The 15,281-nt window shown below is 49.7% G+C and overlaps 1 long non-coding RNA gene across 5 annotated transcripts in view; it reads right to left on the bottom strand.

Moving 5' to 3' along the window:
* LOC109446014 (uncharacterized) overlaps positions 1 to 12,907 on the bottom strand; it is a 56,630-nt gene extending 43,723 nt beyond the window's left edge. For 3 of the 5 annotated variants that reach the window (XR_012495929.1, XR_012495928.1, XR_012495930.1), the window contains exons 1-2: positions 10,687 to 10,962; positions 3,850 to 4,065 (exon numbers count right to left, since the gene is read on the bottom strand). This is a non-coding gene — a long non-coding RNA (uncharacterized LOC109446014). Of the gene's footprint in view, positions 1 to 3,849; positions 4,066 to 4,751; positions 4,856 to 10,686; positions 10,963 to 12,692 lie in introns of those variants that run through there. The other 2 variants (XR_012495932.1, XR_012495931.1) reach the window with 2 other exon arrangements.
* Positions 12,908 to 15,281: the final 2,374 nt, after the last annotated feature.

Raw genomic sequence — 15,281 nt, forward strand, 5'->3', positions numbered from 1 at the left:
TGGGTAATTGGGTCTGGAGCTGATGGGAGGGGGAAAGTTGGGAGTCCTCAGCCATAAGTGGTCCGTGAGGCCAAAGGAGTGGATAGGACTGTCCAGGGTGAGTGCAGAGGGAGGGGAAGAGCCAGCACAGGCCCCAGGAGGCCACCGACATTTAAGGAACGGCTATGGGCCCAGTAAGACAAGACCACGAAGAACAGTGAGGGTCAAGGTCAGAATGTGGAAAGCTGCCCAGAGGTCAGGGAGGATCAGGACTGAAAAGGGTCCATCTGCTGGTCTAGCCACAGGAGGGCTTATCAGAGACCCCGGTGAGGACAACTTTCAGAGAGTCACGGGGTGGGGTTGGAGAGCGTGATCTTCCTGTTAGCAGTGTCTATAGAAGGAGGGGCACAAAAGGAGCTTTAAGGGTACCGGTATATTCGCTCACATAGATGACACCCTGGATGGAGCGCTAGGATTTAGACATAGGTCAGCCACTATTTGTAAAAGTCCTAATATTTAGTCTGATAGCTAAGCCTTTTTCAACCTAGTCCCTGCTATCTTCTACTCCTATAACTGTCATCCAGAAAACTCCTATTCACCCTCGAAAGCCCACTTCAAATATCACCTCCCAGCCCAGGCAGTTCCTGACATCTCCCCACAAAGAGTTAATCTTTCTCCCTGTACCCTGTACATTCTTTCTTCTTTTTGCATGTATTTGTTCATTCACAGAGGTTGGTTGCACACCTACTATGTGCAGGCTCTGTGCAGACCCTGGATTCAGTAGGAACAAATTCAGACAGAGACAAACTCCATTTCCAACTAGCTGAAGCAAAAAGGGGGAAACTCTAGGAGGCAATGAATAACCAAGTTGCCAGGGGGACAGGGTCGCAGCTGGACCTTGGGCTAGGATACAGCCAGCTCCCTCTCCTCCTCTCCCCTTCTCTTTTCTCTGTTTCTCTCTTCTCCTCTGTCTCATTGTCTCTGTTTGTCACTGTTTCTCTTTAGCGCCCCTCTCTTACTCAAATTGGCTTCCCCTGCTTTACGAAAAATATGAAGCTCCAGAGTCCCAACCAGGGAAAATATAGCTGGGGTCCCCTCCCCCAAGTTCCAGTTTAAAAAAAAAATAACTTGTGGGTCTGGCTTAGGTCAGACACCCACCTCTCCTTAACAGTAGCTGAAGCTGGTGTGACAAGATGGCAACTCCTGCTGGGACCATCTACCTCTACAGAGTGGAGAGAGAAACTGGCCCTAAAAAGAAGTAGGGGGGTGGTTGGGTGGCTCAGTTGGTTAGAGTGCGAGCTCTTAACAACAAGGTTGCCAGTTTGATTCCCACATGGGCCAGTGAGCTGCGCCCTCCACAACTAGATTGAAGGACAATGACTTGGAGCTGATGGGTTCTGGAGAAACACACTGTTCCCCAATAAAATTTTTTTTTAAAAAAGGCCAAGAATACACCAAGTCCTTTAAGAAAAAAAAAAAGAAGAAGTAGGGAACTCTTTCCAGAAGGAACGGTGTGGGAGGATGGGTTGCTCTCAAACCAGTAAGGGTCTCATCAGGCAAAGGGGCCCATCTTGTGAGGAAGGAATCCTGGTACCTACTGTCTGGATTCCACAGTCCAGAGGGAGCTTTACTTTTTTGGTGCCCGGGACCCCTGTGACATAAAGTGAAGATATGGACCTCATCTCCCAATAATGGTTTTCAATGCATAAAACAAAATACACAGAAAGCCAATTATGTTAGTTCTGTACATAACCCTCTTCAGGACTTTGATTGTTGAAGGAATGTGGAAAGATAGGATAATTAGAGGTTTGCTCAGAAATCTGGAGGGAAGAGATGAGAACCTGGGCCTTTCCCTTGAGGGTGGAAGTTGTTTAGAGCTGTGTGGGGTCTGTGTTGGCCCTGGGTGAAGCTGGCAGCAAAGCAAATCCTGGCGGCAGTGGGTTGGTGGCCCAGGTTCAATACCGAGGCTACCTTAGGCAGGCTTCTTGGCTGCTGTTAGTAAAGACTGACTCTGATTAACCTAAAGAAGTTGTTTGGCAAAGCCTCAGGTGGCACACACAATTGACGAAGGACTGGAGAAACAGGCTTGACGGGAACCCAGAGAGTTAAGGCCCAGCCAAGGTACCACGTTGGGGGCTGCCACTTGCCAGCTGGTCACAGGGGCCCCTGCTGGCACCTCTGACCATGGAAATGGTGCGTCACACATCAATAGGTGCCATTCTGCTGCTAACTGACCCTGTGCCTCCGTGTCATTCAAGATTCAGAGTCCTGAAGGGTGAGTCCAACTGGCCACGCTTTAGGCCACATGTCTATATTCTAGCTGCTGGGGGTACGGATATCTGCCCCATCCAGCTTTTGTGGTGGGAGGTTGGGGTCCTTTCACCATCTTGGGATCCCCCAGATAGTTACTGGTTAACCAAAGTGGCAAATGTCTGCTATGGCTAGTTCTGAAGGTGTGTGTGTGTGTGCATGTGTCAGGTGTGTGTGTAAGGTGTGTGTGTGCATGTGTGAACTGAGAAGCTAGGTCATCTCTCCAGTGCTGTTGAAAGCCAGTCCTGTGGTGGTCTGAAGTGACATGTAACCCTGGGGAGAGGGGCTCTCCCAAAAAGGAAATGCTGCTGGGTCCCAGGCAGAGGGCCTTTCAGGAACTGAAACAGGCCTTCCAGTTTCTTCTCTGCAACCCTTTAGAAGCAAGGGTTGCTGACCACTTTTGGAATGAGTTAACAAGGGTCCCAGGAGTCTTGGACTTATCATGGGGTGGGGTCTCTCTAGAGAGAAGTAAATGTACTTGATCAATGGGAGAGGGGCTCAAAAAACAAATTCTTATTCTGAACCTCAAACTGGGGACATCAGCTACCTGTGTCTGCTCCTGCCCTCCCCGCCCCCCACTAGACTGAGCTTCACAGGGCAGGTCTCCCATCTCACTCATCTCTGTCCATGCAGGTTCTAGCCCAGGGCCCGGCACTGAGACCTGGCCAGCAATTCACCAGTCTGTCTCTTTCTCCTCCTGGGCACACAGCCAGGCTACATTTCCCAACCTCCTTTGTAGTTAGCTATGGAATGTGACTTAAGATGGGCTGATGGAATATGGACAGAAGTGACATGGGCCACTTCCAAGCCTGACCTAAAAAAAACCTCCATAAAATCTGCAATCCTCTGAATTTTCCCCCATCTAGTTGAAAGCAGATGATTCTGAGTCTACAGGGGAGGGTGTAGCCACAGGAAACAGGGGGCCTGGGTCCCTGAATCACCATGTGGAAGGCCCGCCCACCAGCCAGGAACACCTGCCATGTGAGCAAGAAAGACAACTCCATTGTGCCACTAAGACTGGGGCCTATTACAGCAGCTAGAGCCCATAATATGCTTGGAAAAAGGTTGCTGAACCAAGTTGTTCTGTGACCCTGGGCAAAGCACTGCCCTGTCCTGGGCCTCAGATTCCTCAACTATATGAGAAGGTTGGACCAGGTCACCTCAAGGGACCCTTTCTTCTGGGGAAAGGGAGGAATTTAGACACACACACATACACGCACACACTCCTGCACTGGGGCCTGCTCTGTAAGGACAACCTCTGGAATGTCTTTCTGGATACTGTTTCTTTCAAGCACCCAAATGAAGACAACGTTCCGGAACCTTGTTTCTAACAGACGTCAGTGTAACAAAAACACATGCTATAGACCAGTAAAATGTGACAACCAACTCTAGTGATCAAATGTGTTTGTTTATCTGTATTTTTATAGCTTCCTGGATAATAAAAGAAAGTGCATTCTAATCGGATGCTTTTGTAAGTCAGCGTGCAGAGCCTCCACACTCCTTTCCATGCACAGGCGGCAGTGCAGGGAGAGAGGAAGCGGCTGTGCCTGCTCTTATTACCTTGTCATCCCGTGGGATTAAATGGCCATTCTTGTCGAGGTTTTTTCCACGTCCTCTAGGACTGGCGGGAGGGGGAGTGCAGCGAGAAGGGAGGAACAGCAGAAGTTGTTAGCGGTGAGTTCTTCCTAGGCTCTCCGAGGTCTTCCTTCCCTTTCTTTACGGGGACAGTGGTACCAGAGAAGCTGCAGTGTGGGGCTGGGGCTTGGTCACGCAGGCCTGTGGATTATAACAACAGCTCACACTTATGCACCAGGCACTGACCTAAATGCTTTGCATGTACTAACTCATTGAAACCTCACGATAACCTTTTTATTTGTGGGGGCCACTCTACAAATAGGGAAACTGAGACACAGAGAGGTTGGGAAGTTGCCCAAGGTCACAGCCAGTGATAGGCAAGTTGGTGTTCTCCCCTAGCCAGCTTCGGCTCCAGAGCTGCCTCTTTAGGTTGGGAGAAAGATTCTTTTTTTTTTTCTGTCTACAAGAGACTCACTTTATTTTTTATTTATTTATTTTTTTAATTAAAGTTTATTGGGGTGACAATTGTTAGTAAAGTTACATAGATTTCAGGTATACAATTCCATATTACATCATCTATAAATCCCATTGTGTGTTCACCACCCAGAGTCAGTTCTCCTTCCATCACCATATATTTGACCCCCTTTACCCTCATCTTCCACCCCCCACCCCCCTTACCCTCTGGTAACCACTAAACTATTGTCTGTGTCTATGAGTTTTTGTTTCTCATTTGTTTGTCTTGTTCTTTTGTTGTTTTTGGTTCATATACCACATATCAGTGAAATCATATGGTTCTCTGCTTTTTCTGTCTGACTTATTTCGCTTAGCATTATATTCTCAAGATCCATCCATGTTGTCACAAATGGTCCTATTTCATCTTTTCTTACCGCCGAATAGTATTCCATGGTGTATATATACCACAACTTCTTTATCCATTCATCTATCGAAGGACATTTTGGTTGTTTCCATGTCTTGGCCACCGTAAACAAAGCTGCAATGAACATTGGAGCACACGTGTCTTTATGGATAAATGTTTTCAGATTTTTTGGGTAGATGCCTAGGAGTGGGATTGCTGGGTCATACGGTAATTCTATTTTTAAGTTTTTGAGGAACCTCCACACTGCCTGGGAGAAAGATTTTTGATGCTTAACCTAAAAGCCACCAAAGCAGAGGAAAGGAGGAGGAAAGTAAACACAGACTCTAAAGCAGTGGCTCTCCACTGGGGTGATTTGTGCCCCCCCCCCCCGGACATTAGGCAATGTCTGAAGACATTTTTGGTTGTCACAAGTGGGGAGGACATGCCACCTGCATCCAGGGGATAGAGACCAGGGCTGTTAATCATCCTACAATGCACAGGACAGCCTCCCACCCCACTCCACTCCAAGAAAGAATTACCCAGCTCAAAATGTCAATAGCACCAAGGTTGAGAAACCCTGCTCTGAAGTCAGATAGGCCTGGGCCTCTGCCATTTCCCAGCTGTGTGGCCCCAGGCAACTGACAACCCCTCTCTGAGCATCAATGTTTTTAAGAGAACAATAGGTATGCAATAATGAGACAAAGCCTGACACGTGCGAAATGCTCAATAATTACCAACTATTGTTGTTTTCATCTAATTCTTCCCTGCACTTCCCACATTTCTCACCCTGCCCCAGGCCCTGTGGCATTTCTTGACCAAGAAACAGAAGCGGGCCCTCCCAGGAAGACTGGGAGAGCATGAGTCTGTGTTCCCTGGCTCACTCCTGGCTGTGCCGTCTTCAGCTCCTCTAATTACTTATTTAAAGGCTATTGATTCCTTGGCTGCTGCTGCTGGGAGGCCTCACAGAATTGCATGTCTCACAAATAGCAGAAGCGCCTGGGCCTGGCGACTGGGGCTGCAGCCTGACATAACCAGGCAGGGGGTTATTTTCGCCTGGGATGCTTGTAAAATATTCATGTGCTGATTTAAATACCGAGGATGTCAGAGCTAGAAAGGGCCAGAGAGATCAAATGAGCAAAGATGCCCTCATCCAGAAGGAAAAGCAGCTGGATGGAGTGAGGAGAGAGCCCAGGAGAAATGGAGACGGGCACATGCAGGTTCAAGACCAAAACCAAGGCCTTGGGCTCCCGGTGTGACCTTAGGTGGGCCACTTGCCCATTCTGGGCCTTTGAGTCCTCATCTATAATGAGAAAAAGGGGGTTTGTGAGGCTGAAATGAGATGGATATATAATAAACTTTGCACATAGTAGGCCTGCAAAATTTAATTGCATTTGAAGTCAGCGAGCCTGCCTGAGCCTGAATTTCCTCCTTTAGAAATTTCCTAGGGTTGTTAAAGCTCTACGAGACCACAGATGTGATCACCTTATACCAGGCCAGAGTGCTTAACTAGCATGCATTAGCGCCCAGATGCTGTGCTAAATGCTTGACAGGCAATAGCTCTCCGAATCTCCCAGCAACCATGGTGAAAGGTACTATCTGAGTCACAGTGGCGTGCTGGTGAACTGACTTCTACGGCAGGTATAGCATGGGCCGGGGGAGTCCTGATTTGTAATGTTTGCCAATCTCCTTGGTGTAAACACTCCCACAATGGCCAATTTCAAGCCACTGAACACACAGTTGGGATGAGATGTACATACCGTGTTTCCCTAGAAAATAAGACCTAGCCGGACAATCAGCTCTAATGCATCTTTTGGAGCAAAAATTAATATAAGATCCGGTCTTATTTTACTATAAGACTGGGTATAATATAATATAATATAACATAACATGACATAACACAGCATCTTATATTAATTTTTGCTCCAAAAGACGCCTTAGAGCTGATTGTCCAGCTAGGTCTTATTTTCGGGGAAACGGTACTACTGAATTTCTATTTACAGATGGTGAAACTGAGGCTCAGAGAGGTTGAGTGATTTGCCCCAGAGAACTGGCTGAAGCAGGTCTCTCTGCCTTCGAAGCTCAGCCTTAAGTGCCTCTCAGGATTGAGCTGAATGGGGTCACTGAGGCTCAGTGATGGGGGTGATTCGGCAGAGGTCACACCCCATGATGGGTCAGAAATAAGACAGGCACACACTTCTTTCTTCCAGTCCAGTGTTCTTCCCATCAGGCACGTAGGCCAGCGTCCGAGTCACACTTGCCCTCCCCTAAGCTTGCTCAGGAAGACAACAGAACGACACTTTATGGCACACCGACTCTAGGCAGGGTCCTGTACCAGGTAATTAAATATGACATTCTTACTGATTGATCCCAACCAACCTATGAGGCAGGAATTCTGATTGCCAGTTCATGGAGGAGGAAACTAATGCTCAGACAGGTGAAGTGACTTTCCCAAGGCCACAGAGCTGGGCTGTGTTAGAATCAGGATTCAAACCCAGGCCTCAGGGACTCCAAAGCCCACACACCTTCCTCTCCACCACCTGGCCAGGCCCTCACCTGGGTGACCAGCCCGCAGGCTGCCTGATCCACGGGGCCTTCTGTGGAAGCCCCACAGGCATTCGTAGACCCACTTGTTTCAAAAGCCCAGCCCCTTTCTCTGCCCCAGTGGTCTCATTTGAATCAACTAAGACTTTTAAAAACTCAATCATCAGACCCCACCTCAGGCCCCACATCAGATCATTTAAATTAGCATCTCAGGGAGGAGGAGTGCGGCCCTAGTGGCTCCGGTGTTTAAAAGCTTTCCGGGCCATTCTGATGTACAGCCTGTCCTGCGAACCACTTCCCTGTTTCTTTTTCACCCTTGGCACCCCTAAGAAGCGGCAGCTGCTGGCGGGGAAGCATCAGGCCCTCAAGATAGAGCCCCAAGTGCTAATGTTCACACAGTCCTTGAAGAAGCGAGGAGTGTGTTGGTATGAGGTTGTTTCCGGGGCCTGAAATGGACACATCAGCTTCAGTCTCTTCCTGAATTCGTCCCCTTGCCATAGAGCTGACCTCATCATTGCCGTTGGTGGAACAGTTCTTCTGGGCCAGATTTTGTGCCGTGCGTGCCATGCACAGCATGTCTTCACATTCTCACCAACCGTTTACAAAATAGCAACTATTATTATGCCCATTTTATAGCCCAGGAAATGGAGGCTCACAGAGGTGATGATGTGACTTGACACAAGACACAGCTCTATGGTGCAGAGCTGGGATTTGGATCCAGGTCTTTATCATTTGAAATCCCGTGCTCATAATGCCTACCCTGTAGAAGCTGCCTCACCTTCTATTTCCTCCTTATTAGAAGGCCCGTGGGCCTGTGGATCGAAGGGACGGAATTTGCTTGCACACGAGGCTGCCCAATGACATACACACAAACGAGCGTTATCAGTCCCTGATCCCTCTGAGGGACCGCAGCTCAGAGAAAAGTCAGGGGACCTGCCCAAGGTGATAGATGAGAAAGAGCAGAGCAGGGATTGGAACCTACCGTGTCTCCCCGAAAATAAGACCGGGTCTTATATGAATTTTTGCTCCAAAAGACGCATTAGGGCACATTTTCAGGGAATGTCTTGTTTTTTTCATGTACAACAATAAACATTTATTCAAATACAGTCATGTCATCTTCTTCTGGAACATCGTCATAACATACTAAATGCGTCTGTCTGGCTGACGATGTTAACTGGGGCTTATTTTCAGGGTAAGTCTTATTTTCGGGGAAACAGGGTAGGAACTTCCCAGCTTGGGGCCTTTGCACTGCCCCCACAGTTTGAAGAGGGTGGCCTCCACCTGCCCTCAGCCCGTGAATCTTTGCTACTCTGTCAATATGGAAGCAGCAGGTACTCTGGCTGGGTCTCTGAGCAGGCCCAGGTGGGCCTCAGAGCAAGGTCATCCAGCAGCCCAGGAGCTCACCACCTCTCCAGCCCCCAGAGGCTACCCACAGGGAAATCTTTAAATGGTGTCAGGTTCATTGCCTTTGTGGTAGAAAAAAGACATGGCATGAATGCATGGAAGATGGGGCCAATTCCTGCTTAACACATCCTGTTTGGCTGAGTCAGCAATGCAGCAGGGCTCCCTGGACTCAGAACAGAATCGCAGGAATCTGCAGATATGCTGGAATTTCTCTGCACCGGCTGACATAGGCAGCAATGAGAACGAAGGAAATGGAACTGCAGTTTAAGCCACTGGTTCTGCTTTCTTTCTCTACCTACTCCCACCCTGCTTCTTGCCCGTGTCTTTCAAAGGCCACTTGTCTCAGACTTGCACAGCCCTCAACAGTCTAGAAAGCCGTTCCAAAGAGCTCTACAGTCTCCAAAGTGATTCGTGATTCTGAAGTGCTTTTCGGATTATAAAAAGCTAATCTACAATAGCCTCCTTAATGCAGCAACATTTACAAAACGCTTTGCAAGTCATAACGCGTTTTAGTTTGCAACGTCCTTTGCAGCCAAAAATGCTTGCCTCTCTAGAGAGGACTTTATAGTTTGCAAACCCATGGTCACACCCCTTGTCTCATTTGAACTGCAGAACAGCTCCACGGTGAAGGCTAATAATAATATCTATCACTTGTATGGCACTTAGGGTGTGCCAGTCACACTTAGGCGTGCTTTACATATATTCACACATTTCATGGGCACAACCCTGAGGCTGGTATTATCCTCCCCACTTACAAACAGGGATGTTGAGGCACAGCCAGGTAAAGCGTCTTGCCCAATATCACAGGCTGTTAAGTAGCAGAGCCTGGATTTGAGGCATTGAAGTGGCATAGGATAAAGGCAGGGGATTTCTGCCCATTTTTCAGAAAAGGAAAACAGAGGCCCAGCTCTGTCCTGCTCACTGTGTGACCTCAGACTGGTCTTGTCACATCTCTTGGCCTCCCTTTTCCTTCTCTGCAGAATCAAAGGGATAAGGCCTGCCCTGCTCTCTTCCTAGCTCTGGAAAAACATAAGGTATGGGGGTGACAGGGGTAGTGGAAGAGGGCCAGCCCAAGCTCCCACTTGGCCTTGCTCCCTGTGCCAAGGCCACTGTGTGGTGGGAGTCCTGCCTCGGTTTTCCCCTCTGGGGACTGGCTCAGTTCTGTACAGAAGGCCTCTCCTGAGACCTCCTGTCTCACACATGGGAGGAGGGAGAGTAGAGTGAGGGGGGCGGGGTGGAACAGGGAACTGCTCTGCAGGCCTGACTCAGGGAAGCGAGCTGCAGAGAGGAGGCTGGGCTTCCCTTGAGAAACTCTCCTGAGAGCCTGGGGAAAAAAATCACACAGTCTAATCCCCCAACCCATTGTACAGATGGGGAAGCTGAGGCTCAGGGACGGGAGGACCTCACTTATGGTCATGCAGAACATTGGATGCAGAGGCGGCACTAAAATTTATTTCTAGGCTTTTCCCATGGCCCATGCTGGGAATGTGGCTTTCAATCTAACAAGGCCTCAGACCATTTGTTCACTCATACATTTATTCGTTCATTCATCCATTGAGCCAGTCGGTCAGCCAGTCATTCAACAAACACTCCCTAAGTACCGATTATGTACCAGGCCCTGGAGATAATGGTGGGTACAGGCATGGTCCTGACTCTTATCAAGTTTATAGTCTAGAGCTGTTCTGTCCAATACAGCAGCTACATGTGGCTCTTGAGCACCTAAAACGTGCCTAGTTCATATTGAAACGTAAGTGTAAAAGACACACGGATTTCGAACACTTAGTATGAAAAAAAAGTTTTTAAAACCTCATTAAGTTTTTATCTTGATTACACGTAGAAAGAATATTTGGGGTATAGTGGGTTAAATAAAACATTAAAATTAACCTCAGCTGCTTATTTTTTTAAAAAGTGGATACTAGAAAATTAAAATAAAAAATGGCATAAGTGGCTCATATTATATTTCTATTGGGCAGCACAGGTCTATAGGGAAAGTCTGCAAATGAACCCAATGGCAACCTTACCTTTATGGCTCACGCTGGCCAGAGGTGCAAATAGGCTCCGGCCACTTGCCGGAAGCTGATTTGGGACACAGTGAGGCTCCAAGAGATGGGGCCGAGTTATTTCCAGTCCTTCTCAGCCGCTACCCCGTCAACCTTGCGGGGGCGCAAGGAGTCACTTTCACCTTTCTCCCTCCTCCATTTTCTTTACTTCTCCCCCTAGGGCCCTGAGGCCGGGTCCCCTTCCAGTCCCATTTCAGGCCACCACCTCCAGAGAGCAGCATTGATATGACAGGCACTTCCGTCCCCACGTGGGCCCGCCTGAGCAGCCAAGCATGTGGGGGCACCAACTCTGTGGACACGCCATCTGCAACCAACCCTAATTCCGTCCTCACCAGCTGTGGCCCACCACACATAATGACCCACGTGACTACAACTGAGCTTCGGGCCTTGCAGGGAGAGCACAGGAGGAGCTGAGCAGTGGAGAAGGCCCCAGAGGTAGGGCAGAGACTCCAGTGTAGGTAGATGTAACTAGAGGGGAACAGCATGCCTGGCAAAGGGAACAGTAGGTGCAGAGGCCGAAGGCACTTGGCTCCGAACAGGTCCTGAGAGAAGGCCACGTGGTGTGGCTGTGGTTCAGAGACCCGGGGCAGTGGGAGGCGGGCTCTAGGGGTAGGCAGATCACAGGGCCTGAAGTCCTCACTAAGTTTGGTCTTTATCTGGAGGGCACTGGGGAGCCATGGAAGGCCTGTGAGCAGGGGAGTGCCTGGGAGCCTGAAGCTTTCTCTGGCCTTGGACAAGGACTGTGGGAGGCAGAACCTGAAACTGGCTCTTGTCTTTGTGAAGTTGGCCCATGGCAGGGCTTGCTGGAATCCCAGCTCCACTACCTCCTCGTCGTGTGACCTGGGCCAGATGACCTACCTCTCTGTGCCTCGGTTTCCTTATCTGTGAACCAGGGACGATAGTAGTGATTCTCTGAGAGGGTTTTTATGAACACGCAGACACATGCTGCTTGTAAAGCACTTTTCACAAAGTAGGTCCACCAATGGTTGTCCCCTTTCCCTTTCCCTTCCCTGAGTTCCTACCCCACCTGTCAACACCATGCCCCCGCTCTCCAGGCGGCAGGAAGCAGGATCAGGAAGCAGGATCTGAGGAACGATTCCACACCCGTCAGATTATTTATAGCTGTGTTCTGTCAGCCTGTTGTTGTTTTTCGGTTACATATATATTTTTACATTCTCCTCTGTCACACATGGTTTCTCGGTGTGGCTGAGAAACGGCGGGGGTAGATGGATGCAGAGGGTGGTAGGTGTAGGAGGTGGAGAGTGATGGCCCAGGACAGCACCTGTGCACCTGAGGACCCAGCCTGGGTCACTTTTCCCCCAGCCCAGAAACCATCAATGGCTCCCCACTGCCCTCTGCACAAAGTCCAGACTCCTTCCTGTGGCGCAAGGAGGGCCTGACGTACTCCACGGCGGTATGTCTTGTCACTTGTTCTCTTTGCTCCACCTATCCGAGCAGGGGAAAGTGAGCTGCACCTAGCTCTGCCACTCACCAACTGTGTGACCTCGACAAGTCCCTTGGCCTTTCTGAGCCAACATTTCCTTTCCTGTAAAATGGGAGCAGTACTCCCAACCTCGTGGAGCAGCTGTGCAAGTTAAGTGTAAATGTGCCCGACTGGGAATCAACAGTAGTTATCATTGAATGGGCTCTGGTCTCATGCCTCTGGGCCTTGGCCTGGGCTGTTCCATCTGCCAGGACTTCTCTCCTACTCCCCACCTCCACCTCCACTTAAAGAAGTCCTTCAGGGCTCACCTCCTCAGGGCGCCCTCCGGGCCTCGTGCTCCAGCAGGGCACCCCATCCTCTCTGGAGGGGACTGTGAGAGTTCTTTCCCCGGTATTCTTTCTCCTCTGGAGGTAGAGCGCACACTCCTTACTTATAACAATAGCCCTCACCTTCTCAGTACAAAGCCCTCCTGTGTCCCCATTCTAGAGATGAGGAAGCCGATTTAGGAAGGAAAGTGACTCACCCAAGATCTCCTCCTACCCAGGACTTAGGACTCAAGTGGTCATGCGATGAGCAGCTGTGAGCACACTCACTCCCCTGCAGGCAAAGTGCCCTCAGAATCAATGGTTGGTCCCAACAGCCCTTCTTCTGGTCTCAGGTCTCTTCTCCCAGCCTCGGAGCTCACTGAGGCCCCCCTCTCTGGTCTCTCACCTTCTTCCCCCAGTCTGAGAGCCCAAGGTCCTCAGTTCCCTGCCTACCAGGGCCACGCCTCAGGATGGGGTGGGAGGCTGAAGTGGGGTGGGTCCGGGGATGAGGACACTGTTGCTAGGCAACAGCCTGGCAAAGAATTCAAGCCTCCTTGAGAGGAAAGAAAAGGGGCCTGTTCCTGGGAGCTGGAGGTGGAACGAGTGGTAACAGCCTCCACCTCTTCACTCCACCAAGACCTATAACTCAGCTTCACTCCCTCTGTCCCCCTTTCAATACGGCCTTCATTTACTCACATTTTCTCCATTCATCCATTCATCATTACTCAGGCTCATGTACTTATCAATGAGTACGTTAATTTATTTATTTACCTGATGCCTGTGACTCACGGCTTCACCACTTACGAGCCACAAGCCGAGCACGCAGTGTCTCAGTTTCCCCATCTGTGAAAAGGCCTGGGATAATAATAACACCTACTGCACAGGTGAGCATATGGTGAGTACTTTGAGTGTCTGCTCTTAAGATGATTATTTCTTCATGCTATTCCGTGCCCAGTGTCGTGCAGTGACAGGTAGGTCAACTCTCAGTTTAGTGGGACAGACAGACAAGACCACAGGCAGAGTGACATGGGCCTTGCCCATCTGGATCCGGGTTTCCTCCCATTGTTTCCTGGGCAACAGGGGGGTTAAGAACACAGGCTGGGAGTGTATCCTGATCCTTCACTTGCTAACTCTGTGCTCTCAGGTGACAGTTTCACCTCTCCTGACTTTGGTTTTTCTGTCTGTAACAATCTCACTTCTAGCAGTAACAACCTTACTGGATCTAATGAGGCTGAAATGAGATCACGCATGACCCCGCTGGGCACAGTCAGCTTTCACCAACGACAATAATTACTGTTCCTGGTATAGGGTGGGAGTCGAGCCCCCCAGGGTGCTATGAAATGCCCGAGGGCCAGGACCCAGTGTCTCCTTCCTTTTCTCTCCTTGCTCCACCTTCCTGGGCCTGCCTGCTGTTTCCCACCTCCACACATATGCTCATGCTGTTCCCTCTGCCCAAAATCACCTCTCTTGTGTCTCCTGAAGCTCTGACACAGTTCTTGGAGGTTCCCAACCCCAGCTGGTATGGCTCACATAGCAAATCTGGGCACAGATTTTCAAAAGACCTCTATCCCCCACCTACTTCCTGACTTACCTCCTGCTGCAGCCAAGCCCCTAGGACCCCATTGGCTGGAGAGGCCAGGTGGGCTGCCTGCAGCCTCACCAAGCCAGCTGGCTCAGCTGGGACATTATTCTGCTTTTCTCACAGCTTCTGTCCCCTGAGGCCAAGCCCATGGAGCTAGGTTAGCAGGTTTCCTGCCCACCAGCTCCCTGGGGCCCAGAGAACACTCTAAGAGAGACTGCCCTTGTTACACCCACTCACAACATCTTGGGCTGCTTCTTCCCAGCACTTAGCACAGTGGTGATGCCTTTGGGTTTTGTGGGTGTTTAATATGTGGCTCCTCTGCCAGCTTGTACATGCCGCAAGGATAGGCTGTGCCTGCTCTCTCTCTAGTACCTACCACAGACCTGGTAATAGAAGATGCTCACTGCACAGCTGTATATGGATGGATGCAAAGATGCATGGATGGATGGATGGATGGATGGATGGATGGATGGATGGATGGATGGATAGATGGATGGATGTGTGGATGATGCATGGAGGAATGGATGGATGGATGGATAGATGGATGGATGGATGTGTGGATGATGCATGGAGGGATGGATGGATGAATGGATAGATGGATGGATGGATGTGTGGATAGATGCATGGATGATTGATGGATGGATGGAAGGAAGGAAGGAAAAATCAAAGTGAGAAGCAGATGGGGAAAGTGGCTGCCTCAGTTTGTTTGGGCTGCTATAACAAAATACCATAGACTGGGTGACTTATGAACAACAGAAGTTTCTCTCTCACAGTTCTGGAGGCTGGGCAGTCCAAGATCAACACGCTGGCAGATTTGGTGTCTGCATTGTGGTTCACAGATAGCCACCTGTTTGCTATAACCTCCCTCACATGGCAGAAGAGGCTGGGGAGCTCCCTGGGGGCCTCTCTATACAGGCACTAAGCCCATTCATGGGGGCTTCACTCTTATGACCTAATCACCTCCCAAAGGCCCCACCTCCAAATACCCTCACATTGTTAGGTTTCAACATAAGAATTTTGGGGGGACAGAAACATTCAGCCTGTTAGCAGTGGCCTTCGCTCTTCCATATATACGAACAGATGATGGAAAACTAAGTATGAGGAATTCTCGGGGCGAGTCCCAGCTCCACGAGCCTGGACAAGCACTATCCCCTCGCTAGGCCTCAGTTTTATTGTCTGTGCCATCCCTATAATAATAGTGTCTACCTCAAGGAGATGGCCATGG

Source organism: Rhinolophus sinicus, linkage group LG04 (assembly GCF_036562045.2).
Source record: "Rhinolophus sinicus isolate RSC01 linkage group LG04, ASM3656204v1, whole genome shotgun sequence".
NCBI classification, from domain to species: Eukaryota; Metazoa; Chordata; class Mammalia; order Chiroptera; family Rhinolophidae; genus Rhinolophus; species Rhinolophus sinicus.